The sequence below is a fragment of the Henckelia pumila genome, chromosome 3, assembly GCF_033568475.1.
Source record: "Henckelia pumila isolate YLH828 chromosome 3, ASM3356847v2, whole genome shotgun sequence".
NCBI lineage: Eukaryota > Viridiplantae > Streptophyta > Magnoliopsida > Lamiales > Gesneriaceae > Henckelia > Henckelia pumila.
The window spans coordinates 191,577,962-191,590,384 of NC_133122.1; the positions used below are offsets into that span (position 1 = coordinate 191,577,962).

The 12,423-nt window shown below is 36.5% G+C and overlaps 1 pseudogene; it reads left to right on the forward strand.

The window, feature by feature from the left end:
* The first annotated feature begins 319 nt into the window (after positions 1 to 319).
* The window catches only part of LOC140890232 (uncharacterized), a 33,443-nt pseudogene continuing 21,339 nt past the window's right edge, over positions 320 to 12,423 (forward strand).

Consider the following 12,423-nt stretch of genomic DNA (forward strand, 5'->3'; position numbering starts at 1 on the left):
GTGGAGACCCTTTCGCTATGCACCTCTTCGATTTTGAAATGAGAGTCTAATCGTCCTCTTTCAATCTACTATTTCAATTGCCTTTTTCCAAAATTTTGGAAGAAAAGTTCCGTTCCAAACTAGAGTGGATTGAAGAGATGAATAAAAACTCTGAAATCGTTTTGTTCGTCGTCAAGTTTTTTTCTTCCAAAAATTTTAAAAAGGGTGAATTTGAGAGAGTATAAATAAAATCTGCACAAGTGGTACGTGTGTAAAATAATAATTGATCACAATACGTATAAGTCAAATTATAACATGATCAAACTGCAACAAATCGGAGATGGCTGAAATAGTGGTCAATGTTGTTGTTCAAATGCTGGTGGGGAAGGTGGTCGCTCTAACTACGAAAGATATCAGCCTCTTTTGGGGTCTCGAGAATGATTTAAAAATTTTGGAAAAAAACATTGAAAATGATTCAGAATTTTTTGAACGATGCGTTAGAGCGGGACATTCAAAACGATCGTTCCGTGAAGTTGTGGCTGTATGATCATTGAGGGAGGAAGCTACCATCCAAAAGCTTCCATCGAAGCTGAAGGACACAAGATATTTGCTTGTGCTTGATGATTATTTGAATGATGAAAAACATGAATGAGACGGGACAACTTCAGGAATTATGTTCAGGGAATCAAATCAAGCAAATAAAATTTCATAATCGTGACCACTCGATCAAATTGTGGAATCAATTGTAAAAACATTGAGTGTTCCATCTTTACAAGTTTTATCCGATTATGATTGTTGGGAGAAAATTAAGGCAAGAAAATTCTCCAAACTTCAAGTGCCCGTTGAATTTGAGGCAATTGGGAAGGAGATTGCTTGTGGATGTTGATGTCTATCATTAGCAGCCAATGTGGTCGGGAAAAGATTACAATGGAAGAAAGTGATAATTGGAGTTCCTCGAGAGTTCAAATATCACAGTGATGATGTTGTTTTCAAAGCATTAAAGTTGAGCATCGACCAATTACCATCTCCATCACTTACAAAATGGTTTGCATATTGCTCCATTTTTCTCAGTGGGGAAGAAATAAGGGGAGACCAATTAATCCAACTTTGGATGACAAAGAATTTCTGTAGGAAAGAAGTGATATTGATATAGAGAGTTGTGGCGACAATGTTTAAAATATTTTGTTGCAAAAAATTTTTCTACATGAAGCATAAAAGATCAATATGGTAGAATCAAGTATAACAAGATTCATGATCTTGTTCATGACCTATCTTGTTCGGTTGTGGGGGTAAAATATCATAATGAAGAAAATGTTATTTCTCGAGTAAGATATCTCGCATGAACATGACATCGAGAAGGAGCAAACAATTTATATGCGAACTTTTCTTATGAAAGGATGCAAGGCCGACCTCGTTAACAATATGTTTTCTCATTGTAACCACTTACATTGTTGGGAGATAATTAAGGCAAGAACTTTCCCCAGTCTGCAAGTGCCCGAGGAATTTGACGCTATTGGAAAGGAGATTTCTTGTAGATGTAGATGTCGAGGTTTAACATTATTAGCCAATGTGGTTGGGAGATGTGTACAATGGAAGGAAATTGAATACTGAGATTGTTTTTCGAGAGTTAAAATACTAATATCAGTGATGATGTTGTTTCCAAAACATCTAAGTTTATCGGTTGATTACCATTTTCATCACTTAAAAAATGCTTTGCATATTGCTTCATTTTTTTTCCAATGAAGAGCAATAATAAGGGACCGATTAATCCAATTTTGGATGGCCAAAGGATTTTTGTTTGAAAGAAGTGATATTGATATGGAGACTTGTGGTGACAATGTTTACAATATTTTGTTGGAAAACCATTTTCAATATAAAATAGTAAAGGATCGGTATGGTAGAAGTGTAGCATGATGAATGCAATTGTTTGGTTGCGGGGTAAAACCTCATAAGGAAAAAATGTCATTTCTCGAGTAAGATATCTCGTAGTTGACGATAAACATGACATCAAGAAAAAACAATCAATTTATCTTCGAACATTGTTTTTGAAAGTATGCAAGACCGACCTCATTAAACATATGTTTCTAGATTGTAACTACTTACAGTGTTGAAAGATGATTAAGGAAATAACTTTCCCCAGCCTCCAAGTGCCCGAGTAATTTGAGGCTATTAGAAAAAGATTTCTTGTAGATGTCGAGGTTTACCATTAGCAGCTAATGTGGTTGGGGGAATTTTACAAGTGAAGAAAAAAAATTTAAAAATTATTTTTTAATAAATATGTGTTTTTACAACTATTATAATTTTTTTGAACATTTTAGTTTTGTTGGGCATGTAATTTAAAATTATTTCCACTAAAATTTTAAATGTATATTTTAGGATGTGTGGCACTGAAATTTAAACGAGTATAAATAAAATATGCACAAGCGAAACATGTGTAAAATAATAATTGATCACAATACGCATAGATAAAATTATAACATGATCAAAATGAAACCAACCAAAAATGGATGAAATAGTTGTCGATGTTGTTGTTTAAACGCTAGTGGGGAAGGTGGTCAATCTAAGCTGCGGAAGAGATCAACATCTTTCGGGGTCTCGAGAATGACTTAAAAATTCTGGAAAAACATTGAAAATGATTCAGAATTTCTTGAACGATGCGTTGGAGCGGGACATTCAAAACGATCAATCCGTGAAGTTGTGGCTGTATGATCATCGAGAGAGGAAACTATCATCCAAAAGCTTGCAACAAAGGTGAAGGATACAAGATATTTGTTTATGCTTGATGATTTTTGAATGATGAAAAATATGAATGAGACAACCTATGGAATTGTGTTCAGGGAATCAACTCAAAAAAAGAAAATTCAACAATCGTGACCACTCGAGATCAAATTGTGACGTCTTTACTAGGGGTGGGCGTTTTGTAGGCGGGTACCGGGCACCCGACCCGACACGATCGTGTCTTTATAAAAAAGTCGGGTTCAGGTAGGACCCAAACCCAAAATATTGATGGTCGGGTTGGTGTTGGGTATTTTCCGAAACACAATCGGGTATCGGGTACCTGACAATTTTGTTAGTTTTTTAAATTATAACCTGAAGGTTGAGAAACATCTGTCATCTTCGGTCTTCTTCTCTGAAACCACAGGTCCACCACCCACTGTGATGTGAGTAATCTACTAATTCAAGAAGAGGTTCCATTTAAATTTTAAATCTTTTCTCTTCCTATACCTTGTAGTAGTTATGAAGTGTAGTGACCTGAAAAAGGACTTGGAGGAAAGGGCATGAAATTAGTGGGATGAATATAATTTGAATGAGATTCAGTTTGTGTAAGCAACTTTCCAGGAGTTTGAAATGGTGATAGAAGGCTGGACTCAACTGAAACAATCTACGTTGAGATGCATGACCAATTTGGAGATGAAGAAGAACGAATCAGTTGGAAGCATGGATCTTGGCGGTGGTGCAACTGGGTTTTAACTTTACAGTTGTGCTTCAACTATGATTGTTGGGATTTAAATTTAAAGAGTGCCCACAAAAGCTTCTTGGGGATAGAATAATGAGTGCGAGAGAGTCAGGCTAAAATATCGGGTACCCAACGACACTACCCGATTTTTTTCAAGTATCCAAAAGTTGGGTAATGATTTTCATCGGGTCGGGTTTGGGTAGTTAAATCACTACCCAATGTTTCGGGTACCTGACCCAAACTACCCAAACCCAAAAAACCCAACCCAACGCCCACCTAGTCTTTAACAGTTTTATCCGATTATGATTTTTGGGAGATAATTAAGGCAAGAAAATTCCCTAAACTACAATTGCCTGAGGAATTTGAGGCTATTGGGAAGGATATTACTTGTAGATGTCGAGGTCTATCATTAGCAGCCAATGTGGTCGGAAGAATATTACGAGAGGGAAAAAAGTGATTACTGGAGTTTCTCGATAGTTCAAATCACATAAAAAAATGTTTTGCATATTGCTCCATTTTTTCCGATGGGGAAGAAATAAGAAGAAACCAATTAATCCAACTTTGTATGGCAAAGGACTTTTGTTGGAAAGAAGTGATATTGATTTGGAGAGTTGTGGCGACAATGTTTACAATATTTTGTTGTAAAAAATTTTCCTACATGAAGCAATAAATAATCAATATGGTAGAATCAAGTATAACAAGATGCGTGATCTTGTTCATGACCTATCTTGTTTGGTTGTGGGGGGTAACACCTCATAATTAAGAAAATATCATTTCTCGAGTAAGATATCTTGTAGGAACATGACATCAAGAAGGAGCAAAAAATTTATCTGCGAACTTTGTTTCTATAAGGATGCAAGGCCGACATCGTTAATAACAACACTAGGTCATCTACCACTTCTCAAGATCTTGGAGGTGGAAGGACTCGAAAACATGACATCCATCGGCCCCTCATTTTATCATGAAGAATCAAGTAGAGCAGCTGCTATGCCATTTCCCGCACTGGAACGGTTTAAGCTAACTTTTATGGGTAATTGTTAAGATTAATCCCAAGAACACATTACGAGAGAGAGAAGATTCAAGCAATTCAATCAGACGATTTTCAAAATAATAAGAACACAATTGACGCAAGAATTACTTGGTTCGGATATGAATATCCTACATCCAAGGATCTTGGGTATTCCCCCAATATGAATCCACTAAAATGCATGTAACCAAGTTTACAACACTTAATCCTCACAGAGAAACAATCAAACAAGACTAAATCGCTAAGATCTCTAATGAACAAGAAGAAGATAGCAACAGCTTTGATTCCCAGAGAACACGATCTCTCAAGCTCTGTTACAGAGGAAATATTCAGAGTGTTTTTGGCAGAGAGAACCAAGAAGAACAGTTAATCTCCAACTAACTCTCGATGGGTTTTATTTAAGCTGAAGTCCAATAAACTCCCTTTCAATCCCAGCCACTAAATCAAGATTAAATAGACTTGTTTAATCTTGGCTGTTGGTCTTGATATTGGGTCAAATTAGTTTTCACAAATCTCCACCTATTTGGCTCAATATCTCTTACATTTCAGTGGTTCAAATAGAGTAATCCCAATGCTACTGTATTCAGCATTCATTCCAGTACATTGAGCAGTCTCAATGCATCTTTGAGCTTGCTCACTGGAATCACTTTCGTTAGCATATCAGCTGGATTCATTTGTGTGTCTATCTTCTTCACATGAATCAATTCTCTTGAGATGATATCCCTCACAAAATGTAGCCTCACATCAATATGCTTTGTTCTCTCATGGAACATAGCATTCTTGGATAGATGAATTGCACTTTGTGAGTCACAGAAAATGGTTGCCGACTTCTGTTCCTGTCCCATTTCAGTTACAAATCCTTTAATCCACAAAGCTTCATTTACTGCTTCAGTGAGTGAGATATACTCGGCTTCTGTTGTCGAGAGAGCTACCACATGTTGCAAGCTTGACTTCCAACTAACAACATTTCCTCCGACAATGAATACATACCCTGATAATGATCTTCTCTTGTCAAGATCAGCGGCATAGTCCGAGTCACAATATCCAATCACTTCACAAGATAAATGTGTATTTGCTGAATATACTAATTTCAGATTGGTTGTCTCCTTTAAATATCTAAGTAACCATTTCACAGCTTGCCAATGTTCCCTACTTGGCTTGCTCATGAACCTACTGACCAATCCCATGCCATAAGCGATGTCCGGCCTTGTTGATACCATGGAATACATCATACTGCCTACTGCGTTGGTGTAAGGAACAATCTTCATTTGTGCATATTCAGTTTCAGCATCTTCTTCTTTAACATATCTCAATTTAAAGTGAGCACCAATTGGAGTATTTACTCCCCTCGCATCCTTCATGCCAAACACATTCACAACCTTTTGTATGTACCCTTCTTGAGATATTGTTAATGTCCTAAGGTTCCTGTTTCTTACTATATCCATTCCCAAAATTCTCTTTGCTGCCCCAATATTCTTCATGTCAAATTCAGAACTGAGAAGAAGCTTTAACTTCTGAATCTCCTTGGAATCTTTGCATGCTATAAGCATGTCATCAACATAGATAAGGAGATAGATGTAGGACTGATTCGACAGCTTTGAATAATAGACACAACTATCAAATTTTGATCTTTGAAATCCTCTTTTAAGCATGAACTCATCGAATCGGCAATAACATTGTCTTGGTGATTGCTTAAGTCCATAGATGGATTTTTGTAGTAAGCAAACTTTTCCAGCTTCCCCTTGTTTGATAAATCCCTCGGGTTGTGACATTAGGATCTCTTCTTCCAAATTTCCATGTAGGAAAGCCGTCTTGACATCCAATTGTTCCAATTCCATGTCATGAATTGTTGTAATGACCAATATGATCCTAATCGAGGTATGTTTAACAACTGGGGAAAAAACATCATGATAGTCTATTCCTTCAACTTGAGAAAAGCCTTTTGCAACTAATCTAGCTTTGTATCTAGCTGCCTCTACTCCAGGAATCCCTGACTTTCTCTTGAACACCCATTTGCATCCAATGACCTTCTTGCCATGAGTTTTATCAACTAGCTTCCAAGTATTGTTCTTATGCAATGACTCAAGCTCTTCTTCCATGGCTTTCTTCCATTTTGGCCAATCCTTACTTTTAAGAGCTTCATTGTAATTCATTGGCTCTTCCAATTCAAGTATATAAGCCACATTGAGAGCAAAGGCTGTAAATTCAGAACTTTCATACCTAGGAGGTGGTCTTATTTCCCTCCTTACCCTATCTGTTGCAAGAAGATAACCATCAAGTTGCTGTTCACTTTGTGTTTGTCTTCTGTTTCCTTCTTCAATCGGCACATCATGAGTTTCAATGTCATTTCCAGATTGATCATGACTGGTGTCGAAGTCATAGGAATTTTCAGGATTGTTCTGAGTTTCTCCACCTTGATCTTGACCCCTGGTAGCTTCTGAATCTAAGAAGATATCCAGATCTTGTGGCTGTTCCTGAAACTTGGAATTCTGCTCAACTTGTTTAGAGTTGGCTGTAGTTGTTTTGTTCATGTTAGTTTTATAAGATTCATCCTCATTAAAGATTACATCCCTACTGATTATTCATTTAAGATCATCCAATAACCAAATTTTGTAACCTTTAACTCTATTTGGATATCCTATAAAAACTCCTTTCAAGGCCCTAGGATTTAACTTTCCTTGATTAGCATGAACATATGCTATGCATCCAAATAATTTTAGATGATTATAATCTGGATTTACATTAGACCATCTAAATTCAGGAACCATGAAATTTATGGCAGAACTTGGAGACCTATTTATTAGGTAGCATGCGGTTGAGGCAGCTTCTGCCCAAAATCTATTAGGCAGTCCACTTTCACTTAACATGCATCTAACCTTGTCCATTATGGTTCTGTTCATTCTTTCCGCAACCCCATTGTTGAGGTGAATATGTGCATGTTCTATGTCTAGCAATTCCATGTTTTGTACAAAAATCATTAAATTCATGATTACAAAATTCTAAGCCATTATCCGTTCTTAATCTCTTTACTTTGTTTCCTGTTTGATTCTCGACTAAGAATTTCCATTCAAAAAATTTACTAAAAGCCTCATCCTTGGTTTTTAGAAAATAAATCCACACCTTTCTAGAGTAGTCATTAATTAAAGAAATAAAGTATTGAGATTTAGATAATGACAGTGGTACCTTTGGAGAGCCCCACAAATCCGAATGTATGTAATCAAGGGTGGATTTTGTCTTGTGAATTGCTGTATTAAACTTGAGTCTATGAGTTTTACCAAGGACACAACTTTCACAAAAGTCCAAGCTGTTAATCTGCTTTGAGTCCAGCAGTCCTTGCTTGCCAAGTTCCTGTAGTCCTTTGAGGCTCATGTGACCAAGCTTCTTGTGCCACAGCTTTGTGTTATCCTTGGCCGAGATCACTGCATTCGTTTTTGCTGCAATAGTCTTGGCTTGCAAGATATACAAGCCTTGATTCAAGCTTCCTTTCATAATAACCAGTGCACCTTTTACAACCTTTAGGATACCATTTTGAGTTTTGTAACTGAATCCCTTTTGATCCAAAGTACCTAAAGATATTAGGTTTCTCTTCAAGTCAGGGATGAACCTTACTTCTGTGATAATCTTCACTGATCCATCCTCCATCTTAGCTTCACAGATCCTGTGCCATGGATCTTACATGACTGATTATTTCCCATCAAAACTTGTCCTGTGTTTACTTCTTTGTAGTAAAAAAACCAGTCTCTCCTTGGTGACATGTGATATGTACATCCGGAGTCCAAGATCCATTCCTCCTTTGGATCATTTGTGGAAATGGCAGGACCTCTGCTTCTTCAAAATCTTCAAGTAAATTTGCAGCTTCAGTTACAGGAGCAGAATCGAATTTAGTATTGGGCTTTCTTTGAGGACAATCTCTTCTAAAGTGACCTTCCTTCTTGCAAAACCAGCAAGTTTTCTTAGGCCTGGACTTTGATCTTGATTGTTTTCGGCCTTTATTCGAATATTCCTTTCTTTCAATAGACCTTTCTCTGACATTTAAGCCTTCACCAGTAGGTTTGTTGAACTTCCCAGTTGCCCTCAGATCCAATTCTTTCGAATAGGCAGCTCCAATGACTTCCTCAAGGGATAATGTCTCTCTCCCATACTTGAGAGTATCCCTTAATTGGTCATAAGCCTTTGGCAAAGAATTTAACAGGAAGATAGCTTGATCTTCCTCATCAACTGTGACATCCAAGTTCTCCAAATCTGATAGCAGCTTTGTAAACTCGTCTGTATTTTCATCTATGGATTTATTCTCATCCATCTTGAATCCGTAGAACCTTTGTTTCAAGTAGATTCTATTTGGAAGTGTCTTGGTCATGTATAGCTGTTCCAGTTTCATCCACATCTCACAGGCAGTCTTCTCCTTCACCACTTTTCTAAGGATTTGATTTCCTAAACTCAAGACAATTGTGTTTCTTGCCTTCTTTAGGATCTCTTCCTTGTTTGTGATTGAGTCGGGCATCTTAGTCTCACCCTTTAGAGCTTCATCCAGCCCCAAGTTTCCCAGATGAGCCATCATCTTTTCCCTCCAGAGATTGAAATCGTTTTTCCCATCAAACTTCTCCACCTCAAATCATGACGTTGGCATTTTGTGAGATTGCCCCTGGCTAGTAGACATTCTTCCAAATAGTCAATTCAAGAACTTTATTTTAGGCAGAAAATCGAACACCTCAGGAGCAGAACAAGATGAATCCCTTGATCAATGAATAACCAAGCTCTTGATACCAATTTGTTAAGATTAATCCCAAGAACAACATGCGAGAGAGAGAAGATTCAAGCAATTCAATCAGACGATTTTCAGAATAATAAGAACACAATTGACGCAAGAATTACTTGGTTCGGATATGAATATCCTACATCCAAGGATCTTGGGTTTTTCCCCAATATGAATCCACTAAAATGCACGTAACCAAGTTTACAACACTTAATCATCACAGAGAAACAATCAAACAAGAATAAATCGCTAAGATCTCTAATGAACAAGAAGAAGATAGCAACAGCTTTGATTCCCAGATAACACGATCTCTCAAGCTCTGTTACAGAGGAAATATTCAGAGTGTTTTTGGCAGAGAGAACCAAGAAGAACAGTTAATCTCCAACTAACTCTCGATGAGTTTTATTTAAGCTGAAGGCTAATAAACTCCCTTTCAATCCCAGCCACTAAATCAAGATTAAATAGACTTGTTTAATCTTGGCCGTTGATCTTGATATTGGGTCAAATTAGTCTTCACAGTAATCTTACCAAGTGGGTTGAATCGGGGGCAACAGCATTCCCCAAACTTGAATCTCTGAATATACGGTCTTGCCATAAATTGATGACTGCTCCAAGTCATGCTTTTCCATCTCTGAGAGAATTGAATATTTGGGGTATTCAGAGCCAAGTACCAGTGACAATCATATGTAGTAATTCAAGCTCCCTCGAGGAACTTTGTATCGACGAAAATTCAAATCTCACTTCCCTTCCTGACAAGTTGTTTTACAACAATCCATGTCTCCAAAGTCTTACTATAAGCAGGTGCATCGACCTAAGGGAAGTCGAACTCTCGGATGCGCTGATCAAGTCCCTTGGAGAGTTAAAAATAAGCGATTGCTATAAGCTGGCCTCAATTCAATGTCAAACCACTGACTACTCCATCTCTCGTCTTTCGCATTTGAAAATTACTGGATGCCCGATGTTGGCCAGGTTGCCAAGTGGAATGCTACCAGATCAGAAACGTCGGTCAATGGAGAATCCTGGATTTTGGCTGAACAAGTTGAAAAGATTAGAGATTGGTTCCAGTTCTGCTCCCGAAACATTACTAAATGAAACTCTCCAAGGCCTACGTGAGATCCACTCCCTTTGCAAATTATGGTTAACAGGAAATCATAATCGGAAGTCTCTCCCAAATCAGCTGCAGCATCTCACAGCTCTCACCGACTTAACTTTGGATAACTTTGGGATCGAAGCTTTGCCACAATGGTTTTCGAACATGTCATCCCTAAGCTATTTGCATGTGCGCTTTTGTGAGAAGCTAATGGATCTCAGTTGCTTGCGACACCTCACCGAATTAAAAACGTTACGTATTTATCATTGTACATTACTTGGGGAGGCATTGATCAATACTACGAGCAGCGCAGCCCATGATCTTTCCCATATCCCAAAAATCTCCGTGGATGACATAGATATTCACTTTCCATGATCCATCATGTGTGTTGATCAGGTACAATTGATTATGTGCATATAGTCTGTTCCAAGTTTATGGGACCAATTTTTACACTCAATTAAATATATTAGCGGGATTTGTTAAAATTATTAGTTTCGATATTCGAATTGTTAATTATTACTATCTATATTCTTTCAAACAGATAAAAGGATTTCTTTTTTTTTTTTTATATAAAAAAAATACATCAATCAATTTAAATTTTATGCTATGTTTTATTTGTAGGGAGGAAAAAATAGTTATGTTGTATTTATCTCCTTACATTTGTTTTTAGTCAAGCATGGATAAAACGGACTATGGGTTGGCTTTGATGATTATTTTTATACACTGTAAATTTTAGTTGTTCAATAACCTTAATTTCAATAGAATGTAGTTACAATTTTTGTTCTTGTTGGCGGATTCTTCGCCTTCAATTTTTGTCTTTATTTTATTTTTTAAAAATTATTTATGTGGTGTAAGCTAATTTTTGTTGAATTCATTTTGCATGCTTATTCATTTCATAACTTTATTTGATAACTTTTTTAATTTATCAGACAATATTGAGAGGTCCACAAGAAGATCAATTGGATAATTGAATTGATCGTCTTGTATTAAAAAAAAAAAAAACAGTATTTGTATTTACCTTCACAACATAGGATCCAAATTCATTCATGTCATGTGATGAGCTTGGTTTTTCGTTATCCTTCTTAGATTACATTTTTATTTAATAAGATGAAGCACCAATTAAAATTGGTTTCAAGATGCGCAATGTTTATATTTTTTGGTACATTTGTGATTTTTGATTGCTCATGACTTGTTTAGTAATTTTTTATAATTATAGTTGGAACTTAAGATGAAACTTGATGATAAAACTCAACATGAAATCTGATAAGTATATGTCTATCTTTTATTCACTTCTTCAAACATTTGTTATCGATTTTTAATATTTGATGGTTCGTTCTGGGATTTGAGTTTTAGCAATTCCGCTTTCGTAAATCCCGAGTCCTCTCCCCCACTCTCATATATATTTTTTTTTCCTTTTTTTTGTAGTTGGTTAAACTTTTTATTTCTAACTTGGTATATTTTTTTTCATGCAGTATGTTTTTTGAAATTGGCACAAGGAATGCGCGCAGTTGGAATTTGGATCATGGATGTTCAAGTTCAATCGTGAAATATTGTTGCTTCAGGTATTAAATTTCGAGTATTGTTGTCATAAAAATATGTGGATTTGTTTTCAAGTATTTTTTGTAAGGTTTATTTCTGTAATAAAGTTTCAATATACATGTGCTGACTCATTTTTTTTTTTCTCGTGTGTAATAATCAGCAGAATCATCATGTACATCAATACACTAATATAGTTTGAATTTTTGTCATTTAAATCAATTTTTTTTTTTGAAAGAAAAGTAACGATTATTCATTAAAAATAGTATCTTTCGTTACAATATTAACAAACCAAAATGAAAACTCCCAAGACATCCAAACAAAAGATGTAGAGGAGGAAAGAAAACTTCGCCAGCGAGTGGGCTACAACATTAGCCGATCTTAGGGATGGGCGTTTTTACATCGGGTATCGGGTACCGACCCGACCCGATCGGGTTTATCCCGATCGGGTCGGGTAATTTCATGAAAATATCGGGTTCGGGTAATTACCCGAACCCGATTATTTGTGTTCGGGTTGGTGTCGGGTATTCGGGTACCCGACCTATATATATTATATATTTATAAAATAATTATGGCACATA